Here is an 18,388-nt window from a genome sequence, read left to right on the forward strand (position 1 = left end):
TCATTATTAGGTCAGTATAATAAAAACATACCAGTTTGAGACATTATCTATTTTTCAAGAACTCATAATCTAAGGAGACAGAAAGGAAATGCATGAGACAACAGTAACTGACAAGAGAACATGCAATTACGTTTGAAACAAGTGAGACAAGCAATAAATGACAGAGCAGGTAGAAGATGAGGGGGACACTGGACACTTCCTTCCTTTTCTAACAGATAAGCAAGCTTACTTATAATGTCTAAGATGCCATGCATGGAAATCCGTGAACATCACTTACTTAAAGAAAATGTAATCTTAGCATTATGCCTTAGAAAGATGAGTTTTTGACATTTTTCCACTGTATGTCTCATAGGATGGACAGATTATCCAAAATGCCTGAATCATTTCTGCTAGAAATTTAGAAAAATACATGGTCATTATTCTTCAAATGTCACATTTGATACTATTTTTTTTTAATTTGAGGGAAGGGTCACTTCCTATGGCACAGGCACACCGTGTTGTAGGATGCAAAAACAATCTGCATGTATCTAGTCGGACTTCACTTTTAGGACATCAGGAGACAGGACCTTGGGGAAAGTGCATACATTTGAAATAGGTCTCATAATTCCTAAGAGAACTCAAAGGCTACCAAAAATGACAACTTTGCTTTTATGCGGTAAAGACTACAGAGCTATCGTTCATTCATCCAGGATAATCCCTGAAGTTCTCGGGATTTTTTTCTTGGAAACTCTGTGACCACACTCATGTTTACAGGACTGTGTCATGCAATAGTGTGTCTAACAGTAAACCTGTAATTTCAGCTTCTCCTACTGCTCCTGTCATAAATTCAGCAACTAATAAGTTGTTGGTGTTTATTGATGGTTCGTTTGCTGTCATGGAACACTGATTCCATTGGCAAGGTTATTTGATAATATCAGGTTTGTAAGAGGGGAGATTTTTTTCCATAAGGCCAGGGCTAATAGATAATTTTTTCCTTCTTTAATTAGGATTAAGTTTTATGCTCGATAAATTAATTGCAAAGCATCCATAACAGAGTTCTTAAAACAGTAAAGCCATTAAAAACCACATTGTAATAAAAATAAGAAGGGGAACAATAGGAAACTTCCTCTGAATTGTGAGTTAACAGTTATGTGGCCTTAAGGAGTCTCCAAACAGACCTCCAGCTGTCCTTCTGTACTGGGTGAATATCCACTTTTATGATGTCATTCTAGCCACATCGTCACAACACATTGTTCTTATGCCAACATAGCACTTGACATTCACTTTGATGATAAAACTTATCTCTTTGGATTAAAGTCATTTCACTTAGTAACCTGGAAATGTGGACAAGAGAACAGAGACTATTTCTTGTCCATTTTTAAAGTTTCCTGTGCATAAGACCTGTAGGTCTTAGTAACATGCTCAGTACATGTTCATCAGTGTTGAGTCCATCAGTCAGCATATAGAAGTGGCCATCAGAGCAAGTAAGAACCCAGGGAATTGCCTTTATCCAACAGATGCATGAGAAAGCCACCCATTCAATGTATGGATATTGGGACTGGCCCACCTTCCTTGGGACAAGACTTTACTGATCTGTATTTCTAAGTCCAGCTCCCCTTGTCACTGAGGTGCTTTTGCAGGACAGCCAAAAAAGAGACAGGAAGTAAGTTAGAAGTAGCCTGTGATCCAAGAAATCCTAACTGGTCCCTACAAAGACTGGCCAAGTGACCAGGTCATGAACTGATTGGTTTTGAACGCTACTCCCCAAGAATGCAGAAACCTTGTAGTTCTAAAGATAATTAAACCTCACAAGACCCAAAGTTTTCTTTTGTAAGGGGTTGAACTGACCAAAGTAAAGTATCCTCACAGTGGAGATACATTGAGAAACCCCTTTGAACACTGACTTTGGAATTAATAATGAAAACCAGGACTGTAAAAAAATAGGTAGAGTGGGGAATACTTATAGGAGGGAGGAGGGTGAATGGAGGAGATGAAGGTGAGGGAATATGGTTGATGGACTTCATAAACCTATATGCAATAGAATGATGAAACCTCTTGCAAGTGCTTTAAGTGGGGCAGGGAAGTGGTTATGAGGGAGATGGTGGGGACCATTCAACTGATGTACAATGTAAGCCTATTTGAAATTGTCACAATGAAGCCCCCCTGTACAATGAATATATCCTAATCAAAAAGAACAAATTTTCAAATCCACAAGTCAGAGAAAAGGAAACAGCCATTTAATTATTATCTAAAACAAAATTATGTACCAAAAATTGGAAATATATAAAACATAAATTTTATCCAACTTATATCCAGAGATAAACAACGTATCTTACTTAAATAAAGTGATACTACAAACTCTGTTTAATTGCATGTAGATTGCCTGAACTATTCAGTTGATGTTCAGCCTCAGCTTAGCCAGACAAAATATAAATAGTTCTCTGGTGGATCACGGAGGGATTTCCCCAAGGACTGGAAGCTGAATGTATTTTGGTAAAGTTAGAGAACACGGGACAGTGTGAGTCTAAGGACTGAGACTTTAAGAGTTATGCTAATGTATAACGGCTGCTGTTGTTTGACTGCAAGTCTGAGCACTGAGACTTTAAGAAAGCTAAAGAGAGAACACGGACAGTGTGAGTCTGAGTTCCAAGACTTTAAGAGAGATCAAAGAAAACATGGGACAGGGCAATTATAAGGAAAGAGACTTAAAAGAATAGAAAAAAGAAGCAGAGTAAAAGAAGAGTTATTAGAGAAAAGAAGCAACGAGGTTGCTTTGTGTCTCCATCCGAGCGCTCAGCACACCTAATCCTAGCTTTCTGCATGTCTGTCTTCTATCATTTGTCCTTTCTGCATCTCCAGTTGCCCCCAGTTAGGTCAGGCAGAAACAAGAGCATGAGAAAGCTCTCTATCTACAAAAAGATATTTTAAGTAATCATACTTTAAAATAAATGCTAAAGATTATTGCATCGATTTAGTTAGTCTTTGATAGGGATTTTATGGATAGGATACAATATGGATTGTGTCTGTTAAAAATTAATGTGAATAAATAACAGACATTTTGACAATTTAAGTTAAATGAATTTATACAATATATTTCAAAGGGTTGCTTTCTTAAAGTAGTAAATTACTAACTACTAAGTCAATAATCTCAATTATCTTTTTTATTTGAGGTTTGAGTTCAAGAAGAATAAAATAAAATAAAATAGTAAAGATGAGAGCTGTGAAATTCCACAACAATGTGACTAAAACTATCATATTTTATTTTTCTATATAGGACCACACACATTCAATGTTTTGTACATTCACAAACACTTAGAATAAATAGTGTTCCCTCCTTTAATTTTCCTAGCACCTATTTTATCTATTTTGAAATAACAATCACTCTACCAGGAGATTTCAGTTAGCAGAATATACTTGCAAAAAGTGGCTAATTAGAAAAGTAAATGACTTAGGAACTGCTTAAGTACAGAAGCTGAGGAAGGGGGTAGAGGGAAGAAGGTAAGGTTGAGAGGTGCCCTCGCTCCCCTCCCCACCTCTTAACCTGCCTGGTTGAGTTTGGGAGACTGCAGTTCCCAGTGGAGGAAACAACCATGCTATCTCAATATGTTCTCTGGGGGAAAATGCTATAAGCCCAGCCTCAAACATGAACGAAAAACTTTAAATGCAAGTATTTTCATGTTACTGGCAGCTCCGAACTATGAAGGTTTAACTTAATTGTCTTTTGACTTTATGATGGTGGAAAAGTGATATCCATTCAGTACAAACCATACTTTTTTTGATTTCGCATCCTTTCCTGGGCTGGTGCCATGTGGTGTGATCCCCTCTCACATGCTAGGCAGTAGCTAAGGCTCCCAGTCAGCCACATGACACCAACGATGAGCAAACAATGCTCTCCAGTGATGCTAAATTAGGTGATTTGGTAGATTAGGTATATGAAATGCATTTTAAATGTATGATATTTTTAATTTATGATGGGTAACTGGGATGTAACCCTATAATAAGTCAAAGCACATCTGTGTTTCCAAGTTCCTCCCATGAATGATGCAGAAAGCTTCATTCATACTGCACTTAATTACCAGCCTAGTTTATTTTATTTGGTGAATGTCTGCACTAATCTTATGAGAACTGACATCCTAGGTATCTTCCACCTGTCCTTAAGCCTCAGGTGTATCACAGTGCCTGCGACTTTCCAGAGGTCACAAACTATCTTGCATATTCCTGGGCTCTGTCCAGCACTCTTCACAGTTTGGGGAGAAAGAGAATGCTTGCATGCACATTTCTAAGAAAAAGAGAAGCAGATAACTTTGTTACACATATCAGACTTCAAAGTGAGCTGCAGTTATTTTATAAACAAAACAAGAACTTTACATTTTGTATACCCAGCATCCAGCCACTGGCAAACTTCCACCTGCATTTTCAGTTCACATTTTTTTGAATGGAAACATCAGGTTGGAATAAGTGACAGTGACTGGGAAGTGTACTTTTAAAAAGTCTGCTCTCAAGTTACTCTTGAACAAAAACAACAAAGATAATTAATATTTCATGCATGTGCCAAAGGCTCATGAGAATTAGCCAGATAACTCAGGGGAGAAGAAAGACTATAGTGAAAAACTCAAAAAAAAATCTCTATTATGCACCATGTCCAATCCTATCACAAACTAAGTTCCAACTTGTGTTTGGGAGGCAGGTACTTCCTTACAAATGAAAATTATCTCAGTTATTCATAAAGTAAAAATGATGAACTGATGATGAGTTTGGAGCCTCTTTGTTTCTGTGGGTCAGTCACCCCCATGAGCACTCAAACCAGGACCATGTAAGCAAAATGGAGTTAATTCAGGAGAGTGTAAGTGAAGAAGAGGAAGCACAGAGGTCTAATTAGTACTGAGACAATAAGGTACAGATGTCCTTCTGTTCTCTAGTATGAAAGCTTACACCAGAAATTTGGAGAAGGAAAGAGAAAATGCAAAGAAGGAAAGGTGGAATAGAGACTGTGAGATGAAGGAAAAAGAAGGAATGAAAGCAGGGAGGCCAGAAAGAAGGAAGAAAACAAAGTGTGGCTGTGTGTGTCACAGTCAAACACTAGCAATGCTAAAGACACGTGGTAAGCCTAAGAGAGAATGACTAGAAGGCAGAGACAGGAATGTGAGGTACAGACCCACTGAGAGAAAACAAAACAGACACACATGCAAAGTCAGCACTTTCAGAGTAACTTAGTAATTTTTTGGCTTTGTAAGTAACTAAGACTTTTTAAAGACCATGTGACTACTTAAAACTAGTATCATAGGAAAAGGGGACCAGGAACTACAGAAAAGGTTAGATCAAAAGAATTAACCTAGAAGGTAACACACATGGACAGAAAAGTAATGTGAGTCAACTCCCTGTATAGCTATCCTTATCTCAACCAGCAAAAACCCTTGTTTCTTCCTATTATTGCTTATACTCTCTCTACAACAAAATTAGAGATAAGGGCAAAATAGTTTCTGCTGGGTATTGAGGGGGGGAGCGGGAGGGGGCAGAGTGGGTGGTAAGGGAGGGGGTGGGGGCAGGGGGAGAAATGACCCAAACACTGTATGCACATATGAATAATAAAATAATAAAAATTTAAAAATAAATAAAACTAGTATCATAAATGTCAACTTCATTTGTTGATGTTTACTTGACTGCTGTGACTATCTGATCCATAAATCTGGGATCCTTTCTTAGTTTCTGAACTACACAGCTAGACACCTACAGATGCACACAAGTGGTTGCTAAGTATAAGGGAGAGTTGTCTGTCTTTGGGACACTCCTATTTATCCTTCTCAACTTCATCAAAACACATCACTAGCATCCAGGAGTAACATTTCAAGGGAGGACCATATGCTGAAATAGTCAAATAAGTACTGAATTAGTCGGGATGACCTATTTTGATGCATTATTATAAGTATGTGTATGTGTAATCATCTCTATATGTGTGTGAGCATGTATGGGCATACATATATACACATGCAAATCAGTGTGCTTTAGCAGCCAAGTGTCCTACTGAATCAGAAATAACTTTATTTTAAAGACTGTCTGGTTTAGAAGCACTCAACTAAAAGTGAAACCTGTGTATTCCTCATGTCACTTCCTATAACCCTACCCCTTCTGGGTGTATCTGTGTCTTCCTTAACATTCCTCACTGGAGCTGCTAGGGCAGATCTTCCCTGACCATCTCCTTTCTCCTCTGGAAGTCTGCCACTTCCCAGCCAGGCTGGCCACCTCCCAGGCCTCACTAGTACTTACAGGGTACCAATATTTCCTTTCACCAGTGGGGGTAGAAAGAACCATTTTGCCAGTGTCTACACCCTCCATTTATACTCCAATACACAGCCAGGCACAGCGGCTCACACCTGTAATCTTAGCTACTTGGGAGGTGGAGATCATGAAGATCTAGGTTCAAGACTGTCCAGGCAAAAAGTTGGAAAGACCTCACCTCAACCAATTAAAATCTGGGCATGGTGGTACATGCCTGTCATCTCAGCCAGGTGGAAGCATAAATAGGAGCATCCAGGCCAGGCCAGTAGGGGAAAAATATAAAAACTTGTCTTAAAAATAAGAAAAGCAAGATGAAGTAGAGGCATGGCTCAAGTGGTAGAGCACTTTCTTAGCAAGTGCAAAGCCCTGAGTTCAAACCCCAGTACTGCCAAATATATATATATATATCAAGTATGTACACATGTATTTGATATATATGTATATTCCATCATATATAACCTCTTTTTTTAACAGTTCATATTCTTAATCAGGTTATTATACAAGTGTTCATCCCTGTTATATTTTGAAACCTCCAAAAGTAAAATTTAATTGGCACTGTAAAATGTTGAGAGGTGAGGCCTTTGAGTGGTGATTAAGTCATGGGGGCCATGGTCCTAGGAATGGGTCAGTTACAAAAGGTGAGGATTTCTCTCTCTCTCTCTCTCTCTCTTTCTCTCTCTGATGCCTTCTGCCACGGTATGACACAGCACAAGGCCCTCACTCACATGACTTCTCAGCCTCCAGAACTGTGAACCATATGAACTTCTGTTTTATGTAATGTACTCAGTCTTTGGTGTTCTGTTACAGCAGCCGACATGAACTAAGATGATCCCAGGGAATGTAGCAGTTGACAACACAGTTCTGAGCCAATGTTCATTTCTATAGCACCCACTTCCTGGTGCTGGGCTCCAGTGAGACAGTATGCAGAGGTGCTGGCACAGCTCCTGAGGCATCGGTAGCACTGCAGGACAGTGCTCACTGTATCATGTGAGCCACACACTGGTTGAGTAGAATTTTAAAAGCAATTCTGAAAATCATTCCTTATAAAACTGTTCCCACAATAAATAAGGATCATGAGGTTATAACCTATTTTCAGACTTGCTCTACTATGTGATCAAGAAATTACCCTTGCTCTAAAACTACAAATGATCTAGACCAAGGGCTAACTATAGTAACCTCTGAGAAGGGCTCCTCCTCCTTGAACACAAGGACTGCTGGTTACAGTCTCCAAAAGATCCCAACTGCCCCCATTGACCAAGAGCAAGGACAAGAGATTCCTGACCTAGGCTTATGCTCCACGCCAGCAGGAAGTAACCTAACACTGATTTCTGACTTCCCATTTCCTAAAAAATTTTGGTGTCTCCAGTCCTTGTGTGGGGAATGTTGGTTAGCAGTTAGCCAGGAGTGATGGGGATATGCTCTTTTGGAACCTAAAATAGAGGATTCCTCAAGGTTGCCTAGAGAAAATTACTTAACAGCCCCCTGTCAGGATCAAAACAGTCCATAGAGGTCATAGGATGTCACAAGATGTTTCTGAGTCACCATCCTAAGTTGGGTCAACATCATTTCCTGAAACAATAGACAAAATAAACACCTAGGGCTGTAAACTATATCATAGCAGTTAGATGGACCTAATAATCCCTTGTACTTTGTAAATCTGTAGGCCTACCCTAACCTTGTGACTTTAACCTGACCTCAGCCTCATGTCCTGGTCCCAGGGAGAGACTTAATGCCCAAGACCCTTTTACTTCAATAAAAATTGGTGACGGCAAAAAAAAATGTCATTCTCAGGCACTAGAGATGACTTGTTTTCAGTCTATTGAAAGTATATTCCTTTCCTAATAAACTTTTCTATCACTTTCACTATAAGAAAGAAAGAAAAGGAAGGAAGGAATGAAGGAAGGAAGTAAGGAAGGAGGGAAGGAAAGAAGGAAGGAAGGAAAGAAAGGAAGGGAAGGCAAGGGAAGGGAGGGAGGGAGGAAGGAAGAAAGGAAGGAAGGAAAGAAAGGAAGGGAAAGGAAGGGGAAGGGAGGGAGGGAGGGAGGAAGAAAGAAACTGTCCTGGGCTAGGGGAGTGACTCAGTGGTAGTGTGCTTGCCTAGCATGTGTGAGGACCTGGGTGCCATCCCCAGTACTGAAAAAAAAAAAATAGAAATTTCCCTACATCTGTTTTAGCTATGGCAATAAGCTGAGCATCAAGACTTAAGTCATTAAAGCACAAAAACTATCAAAAGTGAAGGCATTTGGCTCTTAAGAGATATGCTTTCTCTCAATATGTCATTTTCTATTGCTTTTAAAAACCTGGGGATACCTTGTTCAAGATGGGCAAGTAGAAATGGTTCAGAATCATGGAAAGAACTGTGCTTCATATGGACTCGAGGAACAATCTCTGCTCTTACCTATCTTTCCTCTTTTAATCTCCCTCCAGTGACCCAAGTCCACAGCAAGAACCAGGCTGCTGGGAGAGTTTGCCACTCAGTCTAATTTAACTCAGCTCTTCAGGGTGCCTGCTGTGTGACAGTGGGAGGATATATTCTCATTCTGCAAACTCAGGACAAAGCCCCAGCCAGAATGAGTTGCCTATCCCACTGTGTCCCGTAGGAAATCTGTTTTATAGGAAACATCGCAATGTGTTTTCGTGATTCTCAGGCTCCTGTGTCTCTTTTCAGTTCCTTCTAGAACACTCAGAAAACATTTAATCAGTTTTCTTCATTGGCACTTAATATGTGTCAGGCATATTCTAGCTGCTGTGGATACTATCAATGAGATAAGAGATAATACTTTCTGTTCTCACAAAATACACTGTTGTGAAAGCAGACAGAAACAAGATAAATACAAGATTAGACTGCCTGTCAGAATGTGATGAGTTTTTTTTCCACAAAAAAAAAGGAATAGTGAAAGCTGAGGGGTGAAGGTTTGCAGAGTTAAAGGCTGACACTGGGGAAGGCCTTGCTGACAAAGAGTCATTTGACTTAGAACTTGAAGTAATACATGCATCTGTGTGGGAAACAGGGCCAGAGTAGTAGAATACAAAGGCCAAGGCAGTCTGGTGGATTCAGGAGCCCAGGAAAACCAGGGCAATTTGAGAGCAGAGACAAAAGGTCAGAGCAGATTTCATCTTTTCCTTTGAAAACAGGAGCCCCATTGGAGGGTTTCTAGCTGCTTTGTGGAGTGGCCACGAGGAAGAACAGAACAGGGAAATTAGTGAAGAGCTAATTGCAGTAATTCAGGTAAGCAACCTCAGCTTGGGGGCCTGGTGGGAAAAATCAGATTGACGATTTATTTTGAAATTTGAGGCATCACTGCCTTTGGGTGAATTGAATAGCATATGGACAGAGGAGTCAGGAAGATCCCAAGGCTTCAGTACTTCCCCTTTTACTAGCACAAGGAAGGTGGGGGGGTGCATGCAGGTCATGGTGGAAGAGTTCAGTTTCAAGATTGGATGTACAAGTGTGGAGTGTGAGATACTCTGGGAACCCACTTGGAGATGACTACACAGTCTGAATTTCAAAGAAGAAAGAAGCCCTAGGAGATGCAAGTTTACTTACATGCAAATGTACTGAAAGCCTGAATTAGATCACCAGGGGATTTTCAGTAAAGAGGATCACAGAGGTAACTTGGGGACTCCAGTGTTTGCAGACTGGAGATTTGAAGAGGAACCAGCAAGAGAAACAAGAAGGTACAGCCTAAGAAGTAGACATAGGAGAAAATCAAGGAGGCTATAGTGGGGAGCTCATTTTCTTTGGAAAATGGTTAGAGAGAGAGAGAGAGAGAGAGAGAGAAAGAGAGAGAGAAAACCTTCTAGCCCTTCCTTAAAGCTTAATGATCCTTCAGGACAAATTGCAGGCTTTGTGTTGGCTTCCACACAACGACTCAGGGTCCTCTGTAGCAGTTACTGTGAGCACTTTGAGGAATCTAGGAGTCTACATTCACAATTCTTACAGGAGCCACCTGAAAAAACAGTCTTCCTTGTGATTTCCACACTAGGGGAAGGCAGGAAGTAGGTCCCCAGGGACTCCCCTGAAGCAGGAGAACAGGGAAGTACAGGTGAGTCAAGAGGGAATGAACACTGACCAGATAAAATGTCACAAAAGTATCACTGAGGACATGCCCCAAGTCTTGCCTAGGTCATGCTCTCTACAGGTACATCTGTTTGGGAACCTCCTTGGAACTCCCTTTTTGTAGTTAACTCAATAGCCGCTGCAGCATGAGAAAAGTCCTAGAGTTAGTGGATGTGCTGAGGGCTGGAGAACCTGTCCTTAGATAAGCTTTTGAGACACTCCCTACTTAAAGCTTCATACATATGGACTAAATCTTATGCATGTCATTTTAACAGAGTGCATTGTGGGTAGGAATGTGTGCAAAAATAAGTTATGTAACATCCTCCTATCAAGCAAAGCTACCAATCAAAGGGATGCCCCTCTCCGCCCCTTCCAGGAGCTCCCTCAGTCCCAGCTTCACCCTTAAATTACAACCCTGACAGCAATTCGGGGCCTTGAGGTTTTTTTGCTCAGGTCTACTCCCATCTGTGGGAGTGTGTTCCACTTTCAATAATCTACGCTTTGCACACTACTTCTATGTGTTTTGTCCAAATCTTTGTTCAATTCTCCAAGAACCTGAAACACTCACAACTGAGAGGTATGTAGACCTTGCCTCCACCCCTGCCCTTGGATTTGCAGTGAGTCCCTGGAGACAGTCCCCACCCCACCTTTGAGAGTCATCCACATCAATCTTCCCCAGTGGTGGTGTGTCCCTGTGCCTCCTGCTGAGACCCTTAAAGAACACCAAAATCATGTTCTTTGGCATCTCCACTATTGTTTCTAGCTGCTCCAGCCTTCAACTTCTAGGTGTTCACAAGTCCTGGTGGTATCTTTGGTCTGTGCCCTTGTGACACAAGGTCATTTCTGCCCACAGTTTCACTCAGCTGATTCCTTCATGTAAGCCATTCAGGAACGGGCAGTGTGCATTTCTCTTTCACTTTGGTTTTCCCTTCTTGACAGAACATGAACAAATGAGACCAAGGGAGATGTTAACTGAATTAAGAGCTCCTCACTTTTACATCTGAAGCTTTGATAAAATATCTTGACAGAGGAAGATTCTTGTTGATTGAAAAGTGAATCAGAAACCAGTAAACACAGTAGCAGGCTAATTTGTCACTGAGGCCAGTGAAAGCTTTGCTGTCTCTAAAGGGGCAGAGATGACTGCTAAGATGGCACATGTCATTTAAGTTTTCTTAAAAATAAGAAAAGGATCAGGGTAAGGACAGAACCTGTGAATTTGGAAGGAAAGAAGTCACAGGCAGCTGTTTCTCTGCTGCTGCCATGTCACACAGAGGCCAAGATGCATTGAAGATTTTGGTCACCTTCCAATCTACCATCATGGCAGAGGAATACATTGCTGCTGGAGGTGTAATGGACATTAATACAGTGATGATTGCTCTCATTCGTGATGGCCTAGCACATGGAACTCCTGAAGCTGCCAAAGCCTTAAACAAGCACCAAGCCCATCTTGGTGTGCTCGCATCCAACTATGATGAGCTAAGTTGGTGGAGGCCCTTTGTGCTGAGCACCAATCAACCTCACTAAAGTTGATGACAACCAGAAACTAGGAGAATGGGTACTGATCAAGAAGGAAGACCCCAGAAAATGGGGTGGTTAAGGACTATGGCAAAGAATGTCAGGCTAAGGATGTCATCAAAGTGTACTTCAAATGCAAGACATGGACAAATGAAAAATTGGCTTTTTCCAAAGAAGAGTTGTGGGCACTTTTCTGACAGTTGTAGAAAAACAGCAGGTTACAGAGAAATGCCGTTACAATGATTTACTAACGTTATTCATTCTCAAAATGAACAGAAGGAGATGATATAAACGAAAGTATTTCTCAGTAACACCATGTACGAGGACAAGTAGATGGTGCAGAAAAGAGGCAGAATTATAGATGATCAATTAAAGTTTTATATTATTTGCTCCTTTGTAAATTGTCTCTCCAACCAAACTGAAAATTCAAAGGTAAAAGATCTGCTTCCTTCTGAATGGGTGGCCAGATGGATGAATGAACAGCAAAAGAGCAAAAAAGTAATCAGTGCTTTAAAAGAGACAAGTAGAGAAGTACTTTGGAAGTACAATGGGAAAGCTATTAGTCAGCCTGGGAGCTGTAAAGGACTTCCTAAAGGAGATGACATACATTCTGAGCCTTAAATCACAACACAACCACATAGGAAGAATCAGGAGGATTTTGCTGGCACAGCCTGTAACAGAGTTGAGATGGACCGTGTTTACAGTGTGAAAATAAGAAGTAGTCTAAGGCCTAGGATTCCCTTGTAAAATAGTATGGGACTGAACTGGAATAACAAAAAATTGAGGGGGGCAGGAGCCTGAAAAAGTGTATTTTTTATAGGGAGGATAAAGATCATGCAAGGAAAAAAAAAAAAAAAACTCAAGGGAAAAGGCGGCCAAGGAGCAGCTGAAAGGCAAAGACATGGCTGACTGAGGTCAGAGGTGGAAGAGATGGATCCAGAGACCAGGACCACAAAGGCCATGTAGAAAAATGTTTCCTTTGTCAAGAGAGCAGCAAACCTGGACCTTTAAACATGTCTGTAAGTCCTACAGCTGGTCAGTGGCAGCCCCGAGAGCCCTAGGCAGCTATTAACTCAGTGTTCTTTTCACACGAACCATTCACCATCTAGTGACCATCTGCACTAGAGTTAGAAGCCACCCAATGTGACACTTGGGTTGTAGGGAGTCCATTGTGAACATTGGCACTTATTTATTTCAATTCAAACTTTAAGCAGGAAAATAACTACAAGGTGTCACAAGCGTTCTGTCTGCTATAATGTAATTGAAATGGGACCTCATGTAAGAATCGTTTACTTAAAAGTAGCAGCAAGAAATGATCATTAAAGTTAGTGCACTCCTTCAGGAGGACTGAGGAGAAAGGAGAAATGGTGTTAAATAATTTCATGTTATGCTAGGATGCTCAGGAGCACATCTGGGTGAGAAGATGAGGGCCAAACAGAGCAAACTGAGATGCCTGAGCACATCCACATAGCCTTAGCGTTGCCTGTCACCCACACTGAAGGTGAAAGGCAGTTGTGTGACAAAGAAGTTAACCAAGACCTAAGGACAACAAAATGCTCTGCAAACACAATCTGGATGGGCATAGAGTCATCTATGGGGACGTAAAATGGTGCTTAAAAAATGTCCTCACCTAAACTTTCTTTCTAATGACATGTGAAGAATATTGAAGGAAGATCTGTCAGATTTCAGATACTTCCAAGAGGTCAAAATAAAGTATCACCAAAGACCAGAGCATATGCTTTTTGCTACGCTACTGTCAAAATAATTTGTTCTCTATTCTGCTCCTCTTCATCACAAAACAGCTGCAAACAATCATTTACACTCCCCAATAATTCACAGATTCCTTCCTTCCTTCCTTCCTTCCGTCCTTCCTTCCTTCCTTCTTTCCTGTACCAAGGATTGAACTCAAGACCTTGTTCTTTCAAAATAGGCACTCTACCACTTTAATCACACCCCCAGGTCTTTTAGCTTTAGTTTATTTTTCACATAGGGTCTTGTGTTATCTTTGCCTGGGGTCAACCTCAGACCACAATCCTCCTACCTCTGCTTCCCATGTAGCTTGGATTATAGGCATGCTCCACCACACCCAGCTTATTTTTTTTGAGATAGGGTCTTGCTAACTGTTTTTGCCCAGGCTGCTCTTAAATCACAATTCTCCTATCTCTACCTCCCAAGTAGCTAGGATTATAGGCATGTACCAACATACCTGGCTTGAAGATAATTTCAGACACCCAGACTTAACATTTTTACCAACCTCCACCTCTGAACAACAGCAGTGAAGAAAAGAGCTTTGCCAAGTGAGTGCAGTAGCCTAACTTATGGTCCCTGAGGCAAACTTTTAACATGCACATCAGTTTCTTACAGATCTTGCTAAAAGGTAGGTGCATAGGTCTGCAGTGGAACCTGAGAGTCTACATTTCTAATAATTTCCCAGGTATCTGCTGCTGCTTGCTACTCTGAGACACAGCTCAAAGGTCACCTTTGAGCCCCAAGTTGGAAATGACTTCTTTCCCTGTGCCACCGCCTGTATGACTTCTAGGGATGCTGTTCCACAGTTCTCTGGCATTACCACTGGCACCATTAATTATGTGTCCACTGCAATAGTAACCACTATGCTAGTGCAGAAGGAGCACTGACTGGGTAAATATTGAAACTTACATGCATTCCTTGGTCAGGAGTGGCAAAATCTGCCATGTAAAAAATTTATAAGAAAGATGAAAGCTAAGTGGATGAAAACATTGTCTCTGGAGGAAAGCTCTTAAAATCTCAAAGCACAGTGCAAATAGGTCTTCAGGGAGCAAGTAAGTGCATCCTGCAGATGTGTCATCTCTCTGTGGTCCTGAGCTCCAGAGTGTAGTGCCTTCCGCTCTCATCTTCTACAACTCGTTGCTTGACAGAGGCCACCAACATCCTTATACTAATATTTGAGCATGGAGGATAAAAAGGTAAAGAAAATAAAGTATGACTGTAGTGGCTGATGCCTGTAATACAAGCCACTTGGGAGGCAGAAATGGAGAGGATGGTGGTTCTAGGACAACCTGGGCTAAAAGTCAGTGAGACCTCATCTCAATCAATAAACTGGATGTGATGGTGCACACCTGTGGTCCCAGCTATAAGGGCAGGACCCTAGTAGGAATCCTTAGGTAGGAATATCGAGGTCCAAGGCCAGCCCTGGGAGAAAGTGCAAGATCCTGTCCAGAAAATAACTAAAGGGAAAAGGGCTGGGGCTGTGGTTCAGCTGGTAAAGCACTTGCCTGGAAAGCACTTGCCTGGAAAGTGCCTGGTAAAGAAAAGGCATACTTTCTTCTTCTGTTTTTTTTTTAACATTTTCCTTTTCTTTTTTTTATTCATATATTCATACGTGCATACATTGTTTGGACCATTTCTCCCCCTGCCCCTGCTCCCTCCTTCTCCTCCCTACCACTCTCACTTCCAGGCAGAACCTGTTCTGCCCTTTTCTCCAATTTTGTTGAGGAGTAGACATAAGCAATTGTAAGAAAGGCAAAGTGTTTTTGCTAGTTGAGATAAGGATAGCTGTACAGGCACATTTTCTTGTTCTTATTTTGTTTGGGAGTCTCTTAACTCTATGGGCATTTACTTATTAGCCCCATAGTATTTTCTGGAAATAGAAATGTTATGATTTGAAGTAGAACATATAAAGTTAAGCTGGGTAATTCCCATGTAATCACAAGACCCCTTTCAGGTACCCAAATCTGATGCTGAGGTCCCTTATATAAAATGATAGAGAATTTTACATGGAACCTATGTACCTCCTCCTGTATAATTAAATATGTAGACTATGTCTATATAAACAGTTGTTGGATTGAATAGGGAATAATGACAAGCAAACAGAGTCTGTACATGTTTGGTACAGATAGAATCTCTAGAAAAAAAATTCCATCCACAGTTGGCTGAATAGAGGATCTGGAACCCATGGACACTGAAAACCAATGTATACCTGTGTGTGCAAAGCAGATAAAACAAGGCCACTCAGTCTTCTGAGTTCAGGGTGCTAGAAGGACCAGGATTCCACAGTTAGCTATGACCCTTAGTGGAGTTAAGAGACTCTCTCACCCATGCTGCAAAATCAGAAATACAAAGCCCTTGAGAACTCGTCACCTGGGAGAGGTGCTTTAGAGGAAACAAATGAGTAATGAAAGGGACAGATATTTTGTCCTTTCTGGGTATTTTCACATAGGCTTGAAATCACATAGTTAAGTTATGGAAAATAAGTTAGATGGTGGCCACTCTATAATTGACAGCACATGGAATAAAGGAAACGTAGTAGAGCTGGGTGTTGGGACACACATGTGTAACTCCAACTATGGAAGGTGGAGGTAGAGAACCATGAGCCTGAGGCCAACCTGGGCAAAGTTAGTGATACCCTATCTTGAAAGTAAAAACTACAAACCAAAGGGCTGGGGTGTGGCTCAAGTGGTGGAGTTCTTGCCTAGCAAGCTTGAAGCTCTGGGGTCAATGCCCAGTCCCCATCTCGTCACACCCTCAAAAAGAAAAGAACATGGATGTAGGTCAGGTATGTTTCAACTTGACTTGAAAAATTTATTGACAATGTTAAAATGAATATGCCCCCAAAATGTGAACAATTACATGGAATACTGAGCCCTCAGTGAGAGTGGACAGCATGGCATGGATGCAGGAGATGAAGCAGGGGTGGGACACACAGTGGTCCATGTCCTGCCTCGGGCTCCCTTGATTCTCAGTCAGACCATGCATAAAGCATGTCACTTTCCAGGACTCAGCTCACCTGCTAGAGGCAGCTGTCCTTTGTCCTGACTGCCTTACAAGCTTGTTGTGTGGATCCAATTAGACATATGCACATCGTTCCAGCAACTCAAGCAACACCTACCTACAGAGGGAGGGTCCACTCAACAGCACATGTGATGTTAAATGCCACAGAGGCCAGGCAGGCACATAAATACACGACAGCATCTCATACTCATTGATCTTTCTTGTAGAAAACATCACTGATCGATTTTAAGATGCTTTTCTTTCCTGGTAAGTACAACAGTGTAAGCACAACACAACTTCCCTGGAATGTTTCAGTTGGTGTCAGGACTCCATGTCAAATGCTGACCCCAAGCCTCACTGTTACCCAAGTTGTGGACAAGGAGGTGGGCTGAAAACCCAGGTTTCCTAAAAGCCACCTTGAGGAGGAAGTGAAAATGACAATCAAAGAAGCTGATGACACAGTTGTAATTTAGAAGAGCGGCATTCATGGTTGGTCAGCCTGTGACCCTGGGTAACAGTGAGGCTTGAAGAGGCATGTGACTTGGAGTCCTGACACCAACTGAAGCTTTCCAGGGAAGTTGTGTCATGCTTACTCTCTGTGCTTATCAGGGTAGAAGCATCTTAAAATCAATGAGTGAAGTGTTCTATAAGAAAGGAAATAATATGTGGACATTAGATCAAGGGCAAACACAACAAGGGGATTGGACTATGAGCACATGATAAAAGCAAGAGCACACAAGGGAGGGGTGAGGATAGGTAAGACACCTAAAAAGCTAGCTAGCATTTGTTGTCCTTAATGCAGAGAAACTAAAGCAGATTCCTTAAAGCAACTGAGGCCAATAGGAAAAGGGGACCAGGAACTAGAGAAAAGGTGAGATCAAAAAGAATTAACCTAGAAGGTAACACCCACGCACAGGAAATCAATGTGAGTCAATGCCCTGTATAGCTATCCTTATCTCAACCAGCAAAACCCCTTGTTCCTTCCTATTATTGCTTATACTCTCTCTACAACAAAATTAGAGATAAGGGCAAAATAGTTTCTGCTGGGTATTGAGGTGGGGGGAGTGGGAGGGGGTGGAGTGGGTGGTAAGGGAGGGGGTGGGGGCAGGGGGGAGAAATGAACCAAGCCTTGTATGCACATATGAATAATAAAAGAAAAAAAAATAAAAAAATAAAAAAAAAAGAAAGGAAATAAAAAGGAGGTTTTTTTAAAGGGTGGGTTTCTTGGGTTCTAATTTATACATTGGCCATATTAAGAAAGATATATTGCTAACATTGATATAGTAGATACGCCAATAAATATCCAAAGTGTGCACTGAGCCCTGTATATGTGAGTGAGAGTAACAGAAGGAAATAGTTCCCCCGTTCTTTTACCCAAATTTGTGATTAAATTGTTGATTTAATAAGCCTGAATAATGTATTGATGGAATATTCACTATTAGAAAAAAGTTTCTGTTCATTTTTCTTTAGTTATCTCCAGAAATCTTTGTGCAATCAATTCCAATAAAATCATATAGAGGGAACATTAGTCCCTAAAAAGGAAATTCCAATAAACTATTAAGAATTAAAAGAAGCCAGGTGCTGGTGGCTCACAACTATAATCCTGGCTATTCAGGCAGCAGAGATCAGGAGGATTGTGGTTCGAACACAACCCCGGGCAAATAGTTCACAAGACCTTATCTTGAAAAACACCCTTCACAAAAAAGGGCTGGTGGGCTGGCTCAAGGTATAGGCCCTGAGTTCAAGCCCCAGTACCACACACACAAAAATAAATAAATAAATAAAAAGAATTAAAAGAAAATATTTAAC

At 41.1% G+C, this 18,388-nt stretch overlaps 1 protein-coding gene and 1 pseudogene across 3 annotated transcripts in view; one reads left to right on the forward strand and one right to left on the reverse strand.

Moving 5' to 3' along the window:
- Positions 1–18,388, reverse strand: part of St18 (ST18 C2H2C-type zinc finger transcription factor) — a 104,361-nt gene that overhangs the window by 72,674 nt on the left and 13,299 nt on the right. The gene's annotated exons all lie outside the window — the stretch shown is intronic.
- Positions 11,633–12,027, forward strand: LOC109703431 (small ribosomal subunit protein eS12-like; annotated as a pseudogene).

The sequence above is a fragment of the Castor canadensis genome, chromosome 3, assembly GCF_047511655.1.
Source record: "Castor canadensis chromosome 3, mCasCan1.hap1v2, whole genome shotgun sequence".
NCBI lineage: Eukaryota > Metazoa > Chordata > Mammalia > Rodentia > Castoridae > Castor > Castor canadensis.